Here is a 17,583-nt window from a genome sequence, read left to right on the forward strand (position 1 = left end):
TCGTATATTTACTGAATTAGTTCCATTTTTTTCATCAAGCATAAGAGAAGTGTATATATCAAATGCAGTCTGAGAAGATTACATTAAGCTTAATTTCATAGAAGAGCAACACTAAATTGATAAAAGCAGTACAGTGTAGAAAAGGAAAAAGAGAGAGAGAGAGAAGTTAAACAAACTTGCACATAGGTAAATAAAAATAGGGTACAGTTTTAAAATAAAAAATAATTTGTCCGTATATTTTTAAACAAATTAAGATCTAAGGGAGTACAGAATTCTAGTTTAATCAAGTATATTAATTAAATATCTAAAATGATATCAACTATACAATAATGCTGTCTGTCTCCATTAAAATTAAGGTATTGCTGAAACATTGGAAAGTTAGTCATTTCCCACATGGCATAAACTAACCATCAGATAAGTATCCCATAGTTAAATAAACTTGTCCCTTGAATCTAAATCAAATCGTTTAAGGCATGTGTGTTACTTCCAGATACAAATTTGCAACTTCAATGAATTTTCAGACAACTCCTAGGTTTCTCTGAATTTATTCTTTTGCACCATCATTTGTCTGGTGTTTGAAAAGCTGTATTCACAAGTTCAGCTGGAAAATATTTATAAGCCCTATGGTGCCAAGCACTGGCAAATGTCTTCCCCGGACATGTGCTGAAAGGAAAAAGCCACACAACTGCTCTCCTCCCACATAATTCCTCTGGCTCATTGAAATTGGATGACCTTCCTGGGAACTCTTTACTGTGGCCTCCGTGGGTGCCAAAAGCCCAAGAAAGCTTGCTGAGTTGTTCTCATTCAAATACTGAGCTTGCTGGGTTCTCATTCAGGCACCTTTAGACACACTTCCTTCTTGCTCAGCAAAACTGCTAATTGGCACAGGAAACATACCAGCTTTGTCCATTTTCTATAGAAGTTGGAAATGCTTCCACCTGATTGTGCAGACAGAATTATATTTTCAATAGTATGAATGCCCTAGACCTTTCAATAATAACTTTAGGAATAAAATAATATACATAATGCAGTTAGTTAGTCTTAAACAGTCTCATGCCACAGAATAAATGGTTTCAAGCAAGAATCAGAAATTGGGGCCTAAAAAATGGGTGCTTGGGATATAGTTATTTAAATTTGATCTGTACATAGTACCTTTCTGTTCCTACGCTTTTAACCTTAATTGGTCAATTTGCCCTATTATACATTTAATCTGTTTGCTATTCGTTATAAATAAGAGGGACTGTTATGGTTGGTCTCCAAGGAATATTTTTTTATCAACTCAAGAAAGGGTGTGACATTGCCAAGAGTGAAGAAAATTGTCCTTGTATTTGTTGTTGGCAAAGAGCCCATGTCTCCCATATGTATGAAAGAAAAAAAAAAACTTTCTAATTTGTATTTTTAGTTCTTCCTTGCTTCTAATGGACTTCTAGAGAGTGACAGGCAAAAAGGAGATATAATTACTCATGAGAGCACTTGAGCTGGCTGTTGAAATTACTGAAACCCTTTTAAGCCAGTCTTAACATTTTGAATGTTTATTTACATAAGGTAATTTATATAAGCTAAGTTGCCAAAACTTACCTTGAATTCTTTGTGTATATATGTGTATATCTTTGAATTCAAGTAGATGCGTATAGGCTTTGTGAGTCTTTAGAGGATAATGGTGCTCTTTAGCTGTGATGTTTCATACTTTAGTTGGAATGTTTTATATCGAATATGTTGCTATGAGAAAATCCATTCAAAATATCATTAAAATAAGAGGTTATTAATATTTTGCTTAATGTTTCTAATTACATATTGTAAGTTTTTGGAGTATTCACTGAGAGCAAGATAGCAATTCATGACAGCACTGTCTTTGAGTTTAAAAGATCATGACAGGATTACTGACCAGATTGCTGGTTGTGTATAGAAAATCCAGTCATTACTAGTCTTTACTGTACTTTATGTATAAGAAGTTCATTCATGCTGCCCTTTTTCTAGTGTCAGAAAGTATTTGATTCATTGAAATTCTGTGTGCCTACAATATGTCCGGAACTGTGATAAATAGTTGAATGGATAAAAAAGAAGTCTCCTGGAGAACTTTTGTTTAGATCTTTTTTGGATTGTGATTTCTAATTTTTGCCAAGTTGTTTTGTTGAAATTAACTTTTAAAGAATAGTTTCAAAGGGTAATATTTTATGCTTCCCCAAATTAAAAATTCATTAATTTATGAAACAAAACTAAAAACAATTTTCAAGATCACAGAAAGTCAAAGGGTTGGTGCTTGAGAAGAAACAAAATGACAGATAAAATAGAATTGACAGTTTTAGAAATAGAGTCCAAATACACATGGGGATTTAATGTGTGACAAAGCTGTTATTTCAAAGCAGTAGAGAAAGATCAATGATTTAATAGGCAGTATTAAGACAGCAGCTAGCCATTTAGATGAAAATCAAGCCGTATTTCTATCTTGGAGCCCCACTAAATTCTTGGTAAAATAACGATTAATAATTAATGATAATAATAATGTAAAAGAAACTCTAATGAATTAGAAAAAGTTTGGATATAATCTTTTTATTTAGTGTCATGAAATGTGTAAAGTCAGTTTAAACATAAAATATTGCCTACAGGCTATAAAAAAAAGAAAATGACAGAATTGACTATATAAAAATTTAAAGTATGTAGGCAGCAAAAGTATTAAAATGTCAAAAGAAAAAAGACAAACTGCTGAAACATAAAATAAGCAAAAAGCTAATTTCCTATATATGCAAAAATAAATTCATAAAACAATAAAAAGATAACACCTGAAAAAAAATTGGCAAATATATAAACAGAGAGTTCACAGAGAAAGAAATATAAATGACCAATAGTCATTTATGCCACAAATGTGTGCTAAAAACCTACATATGCCAGGATTATTGAAGTTATGTGGAATAAAGCAGAGAACAAAACAGATACAAATTTCTATACCCAAGTACATTCAATCATGAGGGATGGTGGTAGAGAAGATCTAATTAATAATTATATACTGTGTTAGAGCCATGGTTCCCAAACTGTGTGTCAAGGCACCCTAAGATACTACAGCAAAATTATTGAGATGATGTGAGTTTATCTAAATTTTCAAGTCAATATCTATCAGACAATATACAAATTACTAGCTGAGGTAGCGTGAAATTTTAACATTAGATCATTCTAAATTTTGGTGACATATCTTTTCAAAGTCAGCTTTTCAGTGGTTGTTGTGATAACAAGAAAATATTGCATAAAAATCAGTGTGCATCAGGAAAGGAAGGTCGTGTTGTCCATTATGATTCTAAGTGTTGACAAGCCATTCAAGGCCCCACAGGCACACACATCTCATTAGTAAGTAATTAAGATTAATTAAGAATGAAACATAAATGTTATTTTCTTTTGACTTATATGTATTATTTATTTCAAGTGGTTATTAAGTCGTTAGGACATAAATATTTATTCAGTTGTTTGGCCCTAACTATTTAATAAAGGGAATTGTTAGATATTTCTTTTGGCCAGAGTTGCTATGAAAATATTATTGAGAGACTAAGAGCATGAACTAAGTTTAAGAACCTCTGTATTATAGGAGATAAGTGCTATGAAAAAAAAATTCAGAACACACTAAATTGGTCTGAGTCCTGAGAGTAGAAGGGGATGAGCTGCTAATTTAAATAGGGTATATAGGTTGAGCTTCACTGAGAAGGTGATATTTGAGCAAAGCTTTGAAGAGGTGAGGGAGTAAAACCCATGGCTGGATATACAAAGCAGGACTATTCCAAGCAGAGGGTACAGCCAGTGCAAAAGTCGCAAGATGGGAGTGTGTTTAGAACATCTGAGGAGTGCAGTGCGACTAGTGTAGAGTGAGCAAAAAGGAAAGTGGTAGGGAGGTAAGTTCAAGTAGGGGTCAAGAAGGCAAGCCACAGAAGCCATTAAAGAAATCTGGCTTTTGCTCTGAGAGAAATACAGTCATTGCATTTTAAAGCTTTTTAGATATACTTACAGTCCAAAATGAATGGTTTAGTTAAAAAAAAGAAAATTCAGCTCTTCTGATATTTCAATAAACTACATATACCAGATAAAGTTGAGATATATAAAGTTTGAACTATTATTATGTATATTTCAAAATTCATGTGCTTTTTAAATAAATAAGTGTATCTATTTGTCTTAGAAAACTTAACTTTCTATCTTTGAAGTGACACATTTAATGACATTATTGCGTAGAATGTAAAGTTGTCCTTCAGAATATTATAAGCTACATACAAATGTTTCATTCTCTACTCCATTTTTTCCCCCCAAAAGAAACTCTTCCAGAGCTTAAGCAGAGCAGTGCCCAACATTAAATTAAAAAACAACTGTGCATAAGTAGAGGAAGATAATTTATTTTATAGTTTTTACCATCACACATCTAAAGAGTTATAAATAGTGAGTTATTTTTAAACAGTAGTCTTTAAGATTACTTTCTAAAAGCTTTTAGAATAAGTGTTAACACATTTTAAAATATTTTAAATGACAAATACTTTACATTATATGATTACATGAGTATGTTTAATTACATACATTATTTACTTTTACCTGAGATTAAAATTCTAGAGACTTTATGTCCCAACATAAATACCATGCTTGAGTGAGTTTATCTCAGAATGAGATAGAAACTAAAATCGCTTTTTTTATATATATGTACATTATATATATGTATATGTGTACATATATATATGTGTATATATGTATATGTGTGTGTGTATATATACTTTTTTTCCCTCCAAAGTACTAGAGTACTAACAAAGAAAACTCAGAGAGATATGCAAAGCATTCCAAGATATCCTTTCCTTAGGGACATCTACTGATAATAGAACTGCCAGCTAAAAGGTAGAACTTTCAACAAATTCTCAGGGCTGGTGAGCAGACATTGGCCTCAAGGCTTTCCAAGGAGTTGAGCCCTGGTTAAAAAAACAAAAACAAACAAACAAAAAAACCCAAGCCTTGAGTTGGGTCCCTGAAAGTGTACTACAGTGAAAAGAAATAGGTAGACCATCCTAGGGACCCAGATTTTGTTTAAAAGGTCTCAATTCCTGATTAGATTAAGGCAATCAGTGGTAAGAGGGCTGATTTTGCTGTTCAGAGGGTATTTGGCCATATCTGAGATTTTCTTTTATTGTTATATTGGAGGTGGGCAGGGGGAGGTGCTACTGGCACCTAGTGGGTAGAGACCAGGGACGCTATCAATAATCATAAAATACACAGGTTAATCCTCATAAAAATTTTTTTCAGTTAACAATGTTAGTAGTGCTGAGGTTCAGAAACCCTAGATTAAGGAAATTTGGAACTGCTAGTGTCCCTAGCTGCCTCTGGAAACTAATAAAATCTTCTTAGGATGAAAATAATACTTTTCTGGAATTCAAGCTATATCTAAAACTGATTGCATAAAGTGTTAATGAGAAGCCAAAAATCATCAGTGACATGAGGAGGTAAAACAATGAGATCAAAATGAAAAGAAATACATGCACATACATAATGAAATTATCTCATGAATTTTACATTTTTAACTTTTTCATTATGGAAAATTTAAAACATATACAAAATAGGAAAAAATTACACAATAAAAATAAAAATAAAAATTCACATATCATTCAAGAATAATAACAATAAACATCAACTCATAAACATTCTTGTTTCATCCATACTGCTCTGCCACCACTGAATTATTCTAAATTTTCATAAGATTTCACTTGTAGGTATTTTAACATCTCTAAGAGATTAAAGAATCTTTTAAAAAATATATGTTATGGACTGAATGTATTTCTCCAAAATTCACATGTAGAAGTCCTAACTTCTAATGTGATCATAGTTGAAAATGGGGCCTTTGGGAGGTATCTAGAATTAGATTAGGTCATGAGGGTAGGGTCATATGACGAAATTAGTACCCTATGAGAAGAGACACCAGAGAGATTGTTCTTCTCTCTCTCCATGCACACAGAAAAAAGGGGTTATGTAAGCATACAGCCAAAGAGCAATGGTCTGCAAATCAGGAAGACAGCCTTCCTTCTCCATACTCTGACCGTGCTGGCACCCTGATCTCAGACTTCTAGCTTCCAGAAATATGGGAAAATAAATTTCTGTTGTTCAAGCCTCTCAGTATTTTGTTATGACAATCTAAGCTGAAGAATTTAATATATAGTAATACCATTATCACGCCTTAAAAACCAAACTTTTATTATTATTATCTAGCCAGAGTTTTAATTTCCTGAATTGCTTCATATCCTTTTTCTAGTTGGATTGTAAAAATTAGGGGCCAAACATGGTTCCTAAAGCTAATCTAAAAAATTAATTTATTCAGAGTTTAGCTTCTTTCATCCCATAGGAGTCAATTATCTCCTCCCCCCATAGATAATTATTTTATGATTTAACATTCCGTATTTTAGATATAAGCAAAGATTTACATCATTATCTTCATAATACTTTCCAATTTCTAAGATAAATAATAGCATATTTACATTTTCTTTTACTGCTTTTAATGTGATATTTTTTGTTTATGTAACAGAGTAATTTAAATTTATTTCTTCACTCATATTTATTGACGTTGTTTCATATCTATTTTTTATTTAAGTAGTTTCTCAGTTCTTTAATAAACACAAAAATGACAGAACAAGATCTTTTATATCTATTTTGTATGTTCAAATAGGAGTTGGTAATTTCTCAGTTTTTTTAATAAACCATTCCAAAACATTTTTCCAAATTGGAGTTTAATAACATATCTGAATTTTATTAACTTTTTTCTTCTCATGTGTTTTGACTGTTTGAGCCTTTAATATATATATATGTTAGAAGTCTTCAAAAAGTCATATCCAACAGCTTTATACTGGGAGAGCATCTTGTTACACAGAATCTCTTTAGAAAGTCCAAGTTTGTGTGTGTTTAAAATAAACTATCAACAAGAAGAACTTGAAAAAAAGTATGTAACAGTTGCAAAATACCAAAGTAATCACCAATTTCAGGTATTGTGGAGGCTTTTATTCTGATTAGATTAAAGGAATGCACTGAGGAAGATGCATACTCTGTGTTCTTACGCATTTTTAAAAAATACAGCTGCTCTGTGAAAAACTCTAAGAGGATGAAAAGACAAACCACAGACTGGTAGAAAATATGTGCAAAACACATACCTGACATATGACTTGTATCTAAAATATACAAAGAACTCTTAAAATTCAACAATAAAAAAAAGTCCAATTTAGAAATGGACAAGAAATTTGAACAGATACCTTGCCAAAGAAGATATGCAGATGGTAAATAAGCATATCAAAAGATGTTCAACATCATTTGTCATTAGGAAACTGCAAATTAAAACAGTAATTATATACCATTACCAGCCTACCAGAATAGCCAAAATCCACTCCCTAAAATGACAATAAATTGCTGGCAAGGATGTGGAGCCGCAGATCTTCTTATTCAGAGCTGCTGAGAACGCAAAACGGTACATCCACTTTAGAAGATGGTTTAGCAGTTTCTTACAAATCTTAGCATACTCTTACAATACAGTCTAGCAATAGTGCTCCTAGGTATTTACCCAACTGATATGAAAACTTATGTCCACACACAAATAAATGTTTATAGCAGTTTAATTCATAATCACCTCAAACTGGAAACAACCAAGATGTCATAATAGGTGAATGGATAAACAAATTGTGACCCATCCATACAATGGAATATTATTCAGTGATAAAAAGAAATGAACTATCAAGCCATGAAAGACATAGATGGATCTTGAATACATACTGCTAAGTGAAAGACGCCAGTCTCAAAAGGCTATGTACTGTAAGGTTTCAATTATATAACATTCTGGAAAATACAAAAATTTTAAAGGTAATAAAAAATTAGTGCTTTTCAGAGGTTCAGAGGGAGGGGAGGAATGCTAAATACCTAAAACACAATGGATTTTTTTTTTTAGGACACTGAAACAATTCTGTATGATACTATAATGGTGGATATGCAACATTATAGATTTTCAAAACCAGTACTAAAACCAGAAGCCTAAAATATGTGTTCTTACATACAAATTTTCTGGTTCTATAAATACAACCATTTTGTTAAATTCTATTGTTTCCTCAACGTTAAGAGGAAAAAAAATGGTTTGTTTAAAATTATGTACTCCACATTACTGAGTATTTTATGTTTTGACAAGGCATTAATGAAACCTGAATCCTTCACCTACAATTTTACACACCAGGTAACTGATGGTTTTGAGAATTTTCTACAAACTGGCTTTGTCCATTTATTTCAAACCATGTTTCTCTTCCATTACCCATACACTTCTGGTGCCAGGTCCATTGGACTTGTTTGCATTATGATCCAGCCTCTGGCCACGCACCTTTGGGTGATGGTGCCCTAGTGAATTGGCACGGTTGTCAGTGGGAGTGTTGCTGAAAGCTATTCCCATGCCAAAACGTCTGCTAATACCTTAAAGATAAATAGAAGTAGCTGCAAAGTTTATAAAACTATACGATCACAGGAACATATTGCTGGATCCCCTCTTGGGACTTATAAAGAACCTCTACAAGTGACAGGTCCAGAGTTTTGGCTTCTTTAGCTTCTCAGAAAATCAGCCTCTAAAGACTAGAAGTCTTTGAAAGCTCTCTTTTATTTTTTTCAGTTCTCAAAGTGAAATAGCAATCAAGATTATCAGCTAGGAGTGAGAATGGGGAATGAAGTGGGTGGTTTGTGAGAAAAAAATAATGTATGAGTAGTCAGCTATGAGAATGGGAAAGTGAATAGACTCAGGAAATACAACTGTTGCCAGCATTAGGATCAACTTGAAGTTCGTGGGAAGGAATTTACAGAGAAACGAATAGGCATGGCAGTGTATTATGGTCTAGCCATGTTTAGCCATACAAAGTGTAGACAGTGGGTGGAAAATTAGATTTGAGCAGGGGTGTAGTTTACCAAGCAAATATTAGGAAGTGAGAAGGATCAAGGGAGAAGAAGGTGTTTATAATCATTCTCTCAAGGTTTAAGAGAATGATTATAATGTTGCACCGTGGATTTTAACCTGTGTCAGGAGAGGAGAGGGGACATCAATGGTTGACAGTTAGAAAATGCTAGAATCAATAGATTGACAGGCCCAATGAGTTAAAAGATTATTGGTTTTGAGGTCCATGAAGGAGTAAACTGGAAAGATATAAGTGGTAGTCAGAGAGATACTTCATGGCATTAGGATGGGGATGGGATGCAGTTATGGGTGATGACAAAGTCTACAGGATGGCCATCAGACTGAGGGGCAAGAATGGTGTCAGGGACTGGTTCACTAGGAGAAAATTTCAAGGACTTGGAAGGGCAGAATTTTGAACACACACACAACCACACATACACACACACACACACACACACATAGTTGGCACATGCAAAAAAAATCTGGAGGTTAACAAGAAATAGCCTTATTTACCTCTTGGCAGAAACTAACTTTAATACTGAAGGACGTCTTTTACCTTTATTTTATACACTACTGTAGTACAATACTACAATGTACAATGACGTAAGACAATTAAAATGTAAATACCTATCCTTTGGTATTAAGGAATTATTGTTAGTTTTACTTAGGCGTGACAAGGGTATTGTGGTTATGTTTTAAATGTTATAATTTAGAGAGACACATATATTTACAAATATATCAAATATTTTTAGATATTTGCCTAAAAATAATATGAAAAGGGGAGTGGATAAAGGATATAGAAAAGAAGCTTAGATAAAACAAGATCATTTAGGAGTTAAGTAAGGTTACATGGGGATTATACTACTGTTTACTTTGTCATATACAGTTGACCCTTGAACAACTCGGGGATTCAGGTACTGATTCACAGGAAGTCAAAAACCTGAATATAACTTTGACTCCCAAAAAACTTAATGACATTTGTCCCTCATTATCCACAGGGGATTGGTTCCAGGATATCTCACAGATATCAAAATCTGTGGATGCTCAAGTCTCTTATATAAAATGTAGAATAAAGCATACCGTCAACCCTCTATATCCACTGATTCCTAACCGTGGGTCGAAAATACTTCAATCCATGGTTGGTTGAATCCATGGATATAATACCCAGGGATAGAAAGGGCTAACTGTACATTAAAAAAAAAAAAAAAAAAAAAAAAATCCATGTGTAAGTGGACCTGTGCAGTTCAAACCCATGCTATTCTACTCAACTGTGTTTCAAAATGTCCATAGGAAAAAGTTCCAAGATCAAATTTTCTTTCAATTCCATCCATATCTTATTTGTATTAAATTTGGGAATGTGGTAGTATAAATATTCTTGGTTTTAGTCTTTGTGTTGTTTATGGCTTAAAGGGAAAAACAATTAGCACCAAAAAAAAAAAAAAAATTATGAGATGAATTGAGGGCCTTGGAAGCCATGTTGAGAAGTTTGGGTTTTATTCTAAAAATAATGAGAAACCAATTAAGTGTTTGCACTAGAGAAAAATATCAGGTGTCTCAATTCGCTCTCTATATAGTCATTCAATGTGAGGAACTGATTGAAACAGGGCTAAATAGTGGAAGAGCATGATCAGTTAGGAGGCTATTAGAGTTGTCTAGGCTTATATTGGTGGAAGTTAGCAGAGGAGGTGAGCAGAGCGAGAAATCAGCAAAGAAATTTTAAAGAAACAGTAGGTGTAATAAAACTGGGGGACTTGGTCTTAAGACTTAGTCAAATACCAACCAAGTTTTAAGCACGATTACTTTGTCGTCTAGGGCTAGGCCACATAAGCCATAATGGTGTTTGATCTCGCCTCTCCTCTTAGAAAAACACAATGACTTCTCATGATCCCTAAGAATAATTTCTGCCCTCCTCGTGTGGCATTCAAGGCTCTGGTCTCATCTCTCTGTAAATTTCATTATGCATTATATGCTCAGGAAACACCGCTTTGATTTGATGAAATAAGCTGAGAAATTTTCTAAGTTCCTGCTTTCGAGAACTTCTGCTGTCCAGAAGAGGCATAGTTCTCCTCTTTCAAAATTTGTTAGCCTAGACACCAACTTCTCCATGATCTTCCCTAGTCTGTACCCATTTCTCCTTCCTGCATGCCCTAAAAGCACATTACTGGACCTTAGTTTTGCACTTAAGCAGTTACTTCAGTGTGGCTTTATGCAGATTACAGTGGTTTTCATATCTTTTCCCCAACTAAATTAGAAACCACTTGAGATAAAATAATGTGTTAATTCAACTTTATCTTTCTTGATTATCTTACCTATTTTAGTGACCAATATTTATTGTGTCCATATTATAACAAAATCTAGACTAATAACAAAGTTTCCATGGAAAATTTTGATTTTAGCTTAAATGCACAACTGTGTTGTGAACATGTGTGATAATCTTAAATATCAAATGACAGGGCAAATTTATGAGTGCATAAAATTCTTTATTTAGAACAATAAAGTATATGTATATATAATGTAATTTCAAATTCAAACCTGTATAAAAAAGGTCAGGACATATACCTATTTTAAAAAGTACACATACAGTATATACACATACACATCACATTTTACAACCTTTTTTACTTAAACTTCAGTCATAATAAAACTATTTAGAATAGTGTTGACATACATTTACATTACAATACGCAAACTCCAATCTGTCTGAACAGTATATCTCTGCATCCATCTAAACATCTGAATATTTTTTAAGTCCATTGATTTAAAAAATAGTGGCAAGTGGGAGACTTTAATCATACATTAATCCTTAGAATTATATGAGAACAGGATATTTTGATTGGAAATTTTTATTTAGTGAGTCTTATACCTCAGAAATCAAGTAACTGAAAATACTATGGATTTTAGCTTAAACAATTTTATTTTAAAAAACATCATAAGGATGTAGTTGGAGATGGCCATTATAAATAAATTTACAGTGCTTAGAAAACATTTTCGGATCATGAATAGCCATTTTAATATGGGTTATTTCTAAAACAATACCTTGTTAGGAAACGAAAGTACTATTATTTTATCTTTACAAAGGCATTTCCAGACTTGTCAATGAAAAGCAGCAACATACATTATGTGATCAGATACCACAAATGAACTAATTAGAATTTCAGTCTGAATATTTATATTTTAACGCCAATTTCAAAATAATATTGTTTCAAAGACAAGCTGGCTTGTTTTAAAGTTCTTATCCCACTTTCCAATTTAAAATGTAATTTATGAATTACTCCTTTCCAAATGGATTCTAAATTATCTTTTGGCATTCAAAAAAACTTTATGAGCATCTTACATTTTCTGCTCTTAGCTTTTAATAAAATGAGAGCATTTAAGTGCTTAATTTGGTGCATTTCCAAATGCTACACACATAGTATCTCTTTCTGACTACAATGACTAAAATGTAGTATTGGTGGTTTTAATTCTTCGGAAGTGATCCAAAAATGTTTATATTTAAGCAAAGATAAAAGCCATCTTTTTGTGTAAATGGTTATCCAATTCACTCAACATGAGACTTAATTTCACTTTTACTAATGGACTCTATTTACATTAAAAACAAGAACAGCAATGACTGACTTTTTATGTTCAAATTGCTTAGTCACAGAGATCAATGTTGGATATCTTGCATGGGATAGTTTCAGTTCTATTTTATCTTCTTTGTCAGTCATGTATCAATAGTTCTCATACCTAAGGTGTGACCTCTGAGTTCATAATACAGATAAATAAAAAACTGAGACCCAAAGGGGAGGTGAGTTACCGATATCAGTTAATAGCAGCGTGGAGACTGACAGTTTTTCCTACCATCTATCCCACTATGCCAAACTGCCTTTTCGAAAGATATATTTTAGTTAAAGAAGCATAGATATGGAATGGCTAAAAGCCCTATACTGAAATTACATTTTAAACCAAAACCTAGCTGCAGAAAAACATTAAGAAATATCCGTGAATTCTGAATAGTTTTTTTTTTTTTGGTAATTTAATTCCAATTGAATTAAGAGTTCCAAAATATGCCACAGTTTCTCCGAAGTACTTTAATACTCAATGAAATATGTTTCTTACTAAAAACCAACACTTTATTATGGGCACGTAGTTTTTCATAGGTTTTCACTTTTCACATACTTAATCCTTTCTTAAGAGGATAGGTTACTTATTCTATTATCATATTTTTTAAAAAAAAATTGGTTTGTGACTCATTAAAAAGTGGCAGTGTGGTAAACCCATTAGATTATAATACGAAATTCAGGAACAGTTCGATATCACTGGGCAGAAACCAATTATCACAGAGTCAGCTTCTTTGCAGAGTTGGATTCTACCAAAGAGGTACAAGCTTTCAGCATAATTTAAAATCTTCGGACTTCTGAGATTATTTCAAAAGGCAATTTTGAAATACTGATTTATGAAGAAGGATATTCAGAACACAATAGGATAAAATAAAGATATATGTGTATATTTTATCTTAAAGCAGATATGACAATTAATGCCCAAGCAGCTAGCATCCAAAATAATGTTCAGCACTTTTCTATTGTTCATGCATTTTTATGGAACTTCAGTATTTTAAAACCTGGTAATCCACGTAATAAACAAATACATTTAATTAGGCAGAATATATCTCCTCTCACCTACTATGCCAGATTTCATAACTTGCTGAATTTGTTTATTTAACTCTATTGATTAGGACTATGTCCATGAGTGTAAAATCCAGCTACTAGCCTTGAGAACAAAAGTACATTTATTGTACTCTCAAGTTCATTAAACAGCATTTTCACATGCCTAAGAAAATCGAAACCATTGGTGAAACAAATCAAACTATTAAGTATCAGACTTCTCAATCTACTCATGACCTATGCACATAACTCATTAATCTATGTCTATTTTCCTCAAAACGATCAGTGTCACATGACTGAGACAGTTCCTTTCATCAGTTAAACTGATTTCTAGTTTTATTACTAATCAATTGTACCACTAGATGGATTGGATATTGGAGGGCCTCAATAAGTTAACGTAGCTTCCTAAAGCACTGGGGTTGTATCTTAGAGAAATGACTAGTGTTTGAAGAACCACAGCACTTTAGAGAAGGAAGGGATCCTAGAAATCACGTGGGCTCTTTGGTACAAAGAAGAGCAAAGGCCACATATTGAAGCTGTATTTGAATTAGCTTTGAACATAAACTAAAATCCAAATACACTAGAAATTCTTAAGACTTTTGAAATCAAAGGAAAGCTAGCACTTAGTTTTTCTGGTCCTTTTTTATCACTATGTTGAAAATGGTCATCTGATGGTGGTAGTACATGGCAATAATGTTATCATGCGGATTAAGTTACAATGGAAAGCTTTGGACGCCTTTATGTGTATGTCTGTGATATACTAAAAGAATCTTCATCAAACTAAGCCATAAGAAATCATTTGACTTTTGTCAGATGTTCCTTTGACCATAAACAAAACTGGCAAAGGAAATTCACATAATGTCTTACGAGTTCTAGCTTAAAAAAGTGCCAATGTCTACCTTGGGAATTCCCGCCAAATGCACTCTTATATGACAAACGCTGTCATACCTTTTAAATAGCAAATTGACATGCATAACTACACAAAACTCTTTTTATTTTTAATTCATAAACCTTAATGGATATAGAGTGCCTGATTTTAAATAAATGGACCCTTTAAACAGATAATGATGATTATACTTTATAAATAAGAAGAGTTTCCTGATTCCTTGCATTCTTGTAAAAGCCAAGTAACCTAGGTTTCAACACCCATGTCAGCATGTGGGTGTGATTTTCTAACCTTAGATACTAAATATCATAATTTATTTTTATTCTATCCCATGTGGGAATTGAAAATGGGACCTTCATACGTTTAGCAATTTCTCCTAAGTCCCTTTGCATAACTCCGTAATAGTTTTAGAATATAAACACTTGGTAATAAACTTTGCGAGCATGATTTACATACTCTACAGTGGTCAGGAGAAAAGGCCGACCTCACCAGGGGTGCCATATGTCCTCCACTGCGGCCGTCCTGTTGTTCAGTGTTCATAGCTTCTTCAGGTGATGACTCTCTCGGAGAGTCTCCCCTCTGCAAAGGCATCACTGTTCGAATGTAGTACTGGCTCCCCTGCTTGGATAGATCCAGCCAGCCATGTCCACTTGTCTGGTGGGATATGCGTGAGCATGGTTTATGTCAGGAAGAGGCCAAGATCAGACCCATATCATTAATCAGCAGCTACAGGCTGACATGATGCCTACTCCAATCATTTTTTCCCACTGCCTTCTATATGTACAGTGGCTGATGCTACTGAGTTTTTGTTTTTTAAATTTTTCTAGATCCCTTTGAGACAAATTATTATCCCGACTATCCAGGTTGAACTGTACTTGAAGAGACCAAGATAACTACAAACTGCAGGTTGTAACTGAAAATAAAACAATGTGGCTTTTCAGCAATTAGACACTTCTGGAGGCATGCAAAATGGTGAATGTAGTCTGGGACACGTGCTTTCTCTTCCAACATCAGTTGCAGGTTCTAAATGAGACTACAAGTCCCCAGGTCCTTAAAACAGAGTCCTGCTCCACGCAAATTCTTCTTTATAGATGATTAATTCAGTGCCAGTTTCACAGTAAAACACTTTGTTCTAATTTCTGAATCATCCATATAGAGTCATGGGTAGCAAGAACAGATAAAGACGTGGTCTGTCGCTCCAGACAGAATACGAATTTGTGTAAAGCTGCTTCATTTATGAAGCAAACATGAACTGTTACCCGCCTAGAGAGGAAAGACAAAAAGAGAGATTATGGCATATCTGCTTTCTGCTTTTTCATTCTCAACGGCTGAATTAATATGACTACAGAATTAGTAACAGACTTATAATGTATGCTTCACTTACACAGCCTAAAAGAACCTGACAAATGTTTTCCTAGATGCAATGATCATGCACTCGCTATGATCTCCCTGGTAACAGTAAACATTATCTGAAATGATCTTACTCTTTATTGACTGTCTGCTCCCATTAGAATGTAAGCTCCATGAGGAGGACACAAGGCTGTGTCTTTTTTTTTTACTTACTATCATACTCCAACATCTAGAACAGTGCCTGGCACAAAACGGATACTCAATAAATATTTTTTGAACGTAAGAATGGATGAATGAAGACCCTGTGGTTTTCATATCCCCCGAGTATACCACAGATGATCTCCATTTGCGATAAGAGGGTTATCAACCTATGTAGCCTTGAATTTCTCTAACAAGGCTATGAAAAGGTAGCAGACAGGTGGTTAGGGGACAAGGTTTGAAGGACAAAGGCAGTGTCTAGAGAGTGGAGAGAGATGGAGGAGCATGAAAGAGATATCTGGGACAGATGAAGAAACTGGTCGGAGGCCACTAACAGGTGGCCTCCTGGCCACCGAGCGGCACCTGTATCTGGACTGCCTACCCGGCTTCCAGCAAGCAAGCACTCCTTCCAGCTGAGGAAATAGCAGCGGCAAGATCTCCTTCAATACTGTCAGCCAAAAAAAGAAAGACAAATCCTGGCACCACATCCTGACAAAGCCTCTGGGAGGTTCATTTGGCCTCGGCACGGCTTATTGTACTTGTTGAAACACGAAAGCCAGACTTTGTTTTAGTTTTTCTGTGCTGGTGTTAAATTACTGAGCTTTGGACTTAGCTTTCAGATTTTGCAACTTTCAAGTGAAGTATTTGTACTTCCTTATCTATTTTTTATTATAGACAGTATCTTCACACTATCTTTAGTCATGATCCCTAAACAAATGAGCATTTTTGCCTTTTCTTCTCTACTCACTATTTTTCTCCTAACCTTTTCCTTATTTATCAATCCTAGAATCACAGAGCACTAGTTTTAAAATATTTGAGATCATTACACAGGTTATGTATAAAATACCATATTTTGAGTGACAAGAAGTACAATATTTTTTCCAGTCTTTCTAAATGTGATATACTAAAAAACATATTACATGATGATTTATCAAACAGAGAACTCTAGGAACTAGAGAACCTGCATTTAGGGAAGCAAAATTAAATCCTGAAGGAAAATTAAGATGCATTAAGAAGAAACTTCAGAAATCCAAAATACATAGCAGATATTTTAAAAATAAAGCTTAGTTAGAAAAGCAAAAGCTAGTCATAGAGAAGCAAAGAGATATTTTTTAAAGCTACAGATAATTTAAAATTCTAAACTTAATCAAACATAGCAAAGCAAGATTAGAAAGCTATTTCTGATTTTGTCCTTATGAATCATTTAGCTTTTAAGTTTATTTTCTTTGCTAACAACTGTTTTCCTATAGAACAAAACTGTAATTTTTATAATGACACCTTGGATTTTTGCCAACAACCCCATGAAATAGGCAAGGTGAATATTATTATCCACTCATTGTATTTGAAAAACCAGGGCTTAAAAGACAACTGACTCATTCAGGAACTTACAGCTTGTTAAGTTGCAGAGCCAAGACGTGAACCCAAGTCTGATACCTTCTAAACCTCTGCACCACAATATGTCTACAAAAAACAAAAACTCCAAAGCTCCAAAAATTCTGAGGAACTAGCTGGTAAAGAGTCACAGATCTTGCCATCTGACAACCAATCATTGCCATATCCTTGTGCTAAATGACCAAGCTTGACTCACACTCATCTGT

At 33.8% G+C, this 17,583-nt stretch overlaps 1 protein-coding gene across 3 annotated transcripts in view; it reads right to left on the minus strand.

The window, feature by feature from the left end:
- Window positions 1-11,367: 11,367 nt before the first annotated feature.
- The window catches only part of KITLG (KIT ligand), an 83,512-nt gene continuing 77,296 nt past the window's right edge, over window positions 11,368-17,583 (minus strand). For all 3 annotated transcript variants that reach the window (XM_039869011.1, XM_039869009.1, XM_039869008.1), the window contains one exon: window positions 11,368-15,700. The gene's annotated coding sequence lies outside the window, so the exon portion shown is untranslated. The remainder of the gene's footprint in view (window positions 15,701-17,583) is intronic.

This window comes from Pteropus medius, unplaced genomic scaffold (assembly GCF_902729225.1).
Source record: "Pteropus medius unplaced genomic scaffold, Ma_sr-lr_union100, whole genome shotgun sequence".
Lineage (NCBI taxonomy): Eukaryota > Metazoa > Chordata > Mammalia > Chiroptera > Pteropodidae > Pteropus > Pteropus medius.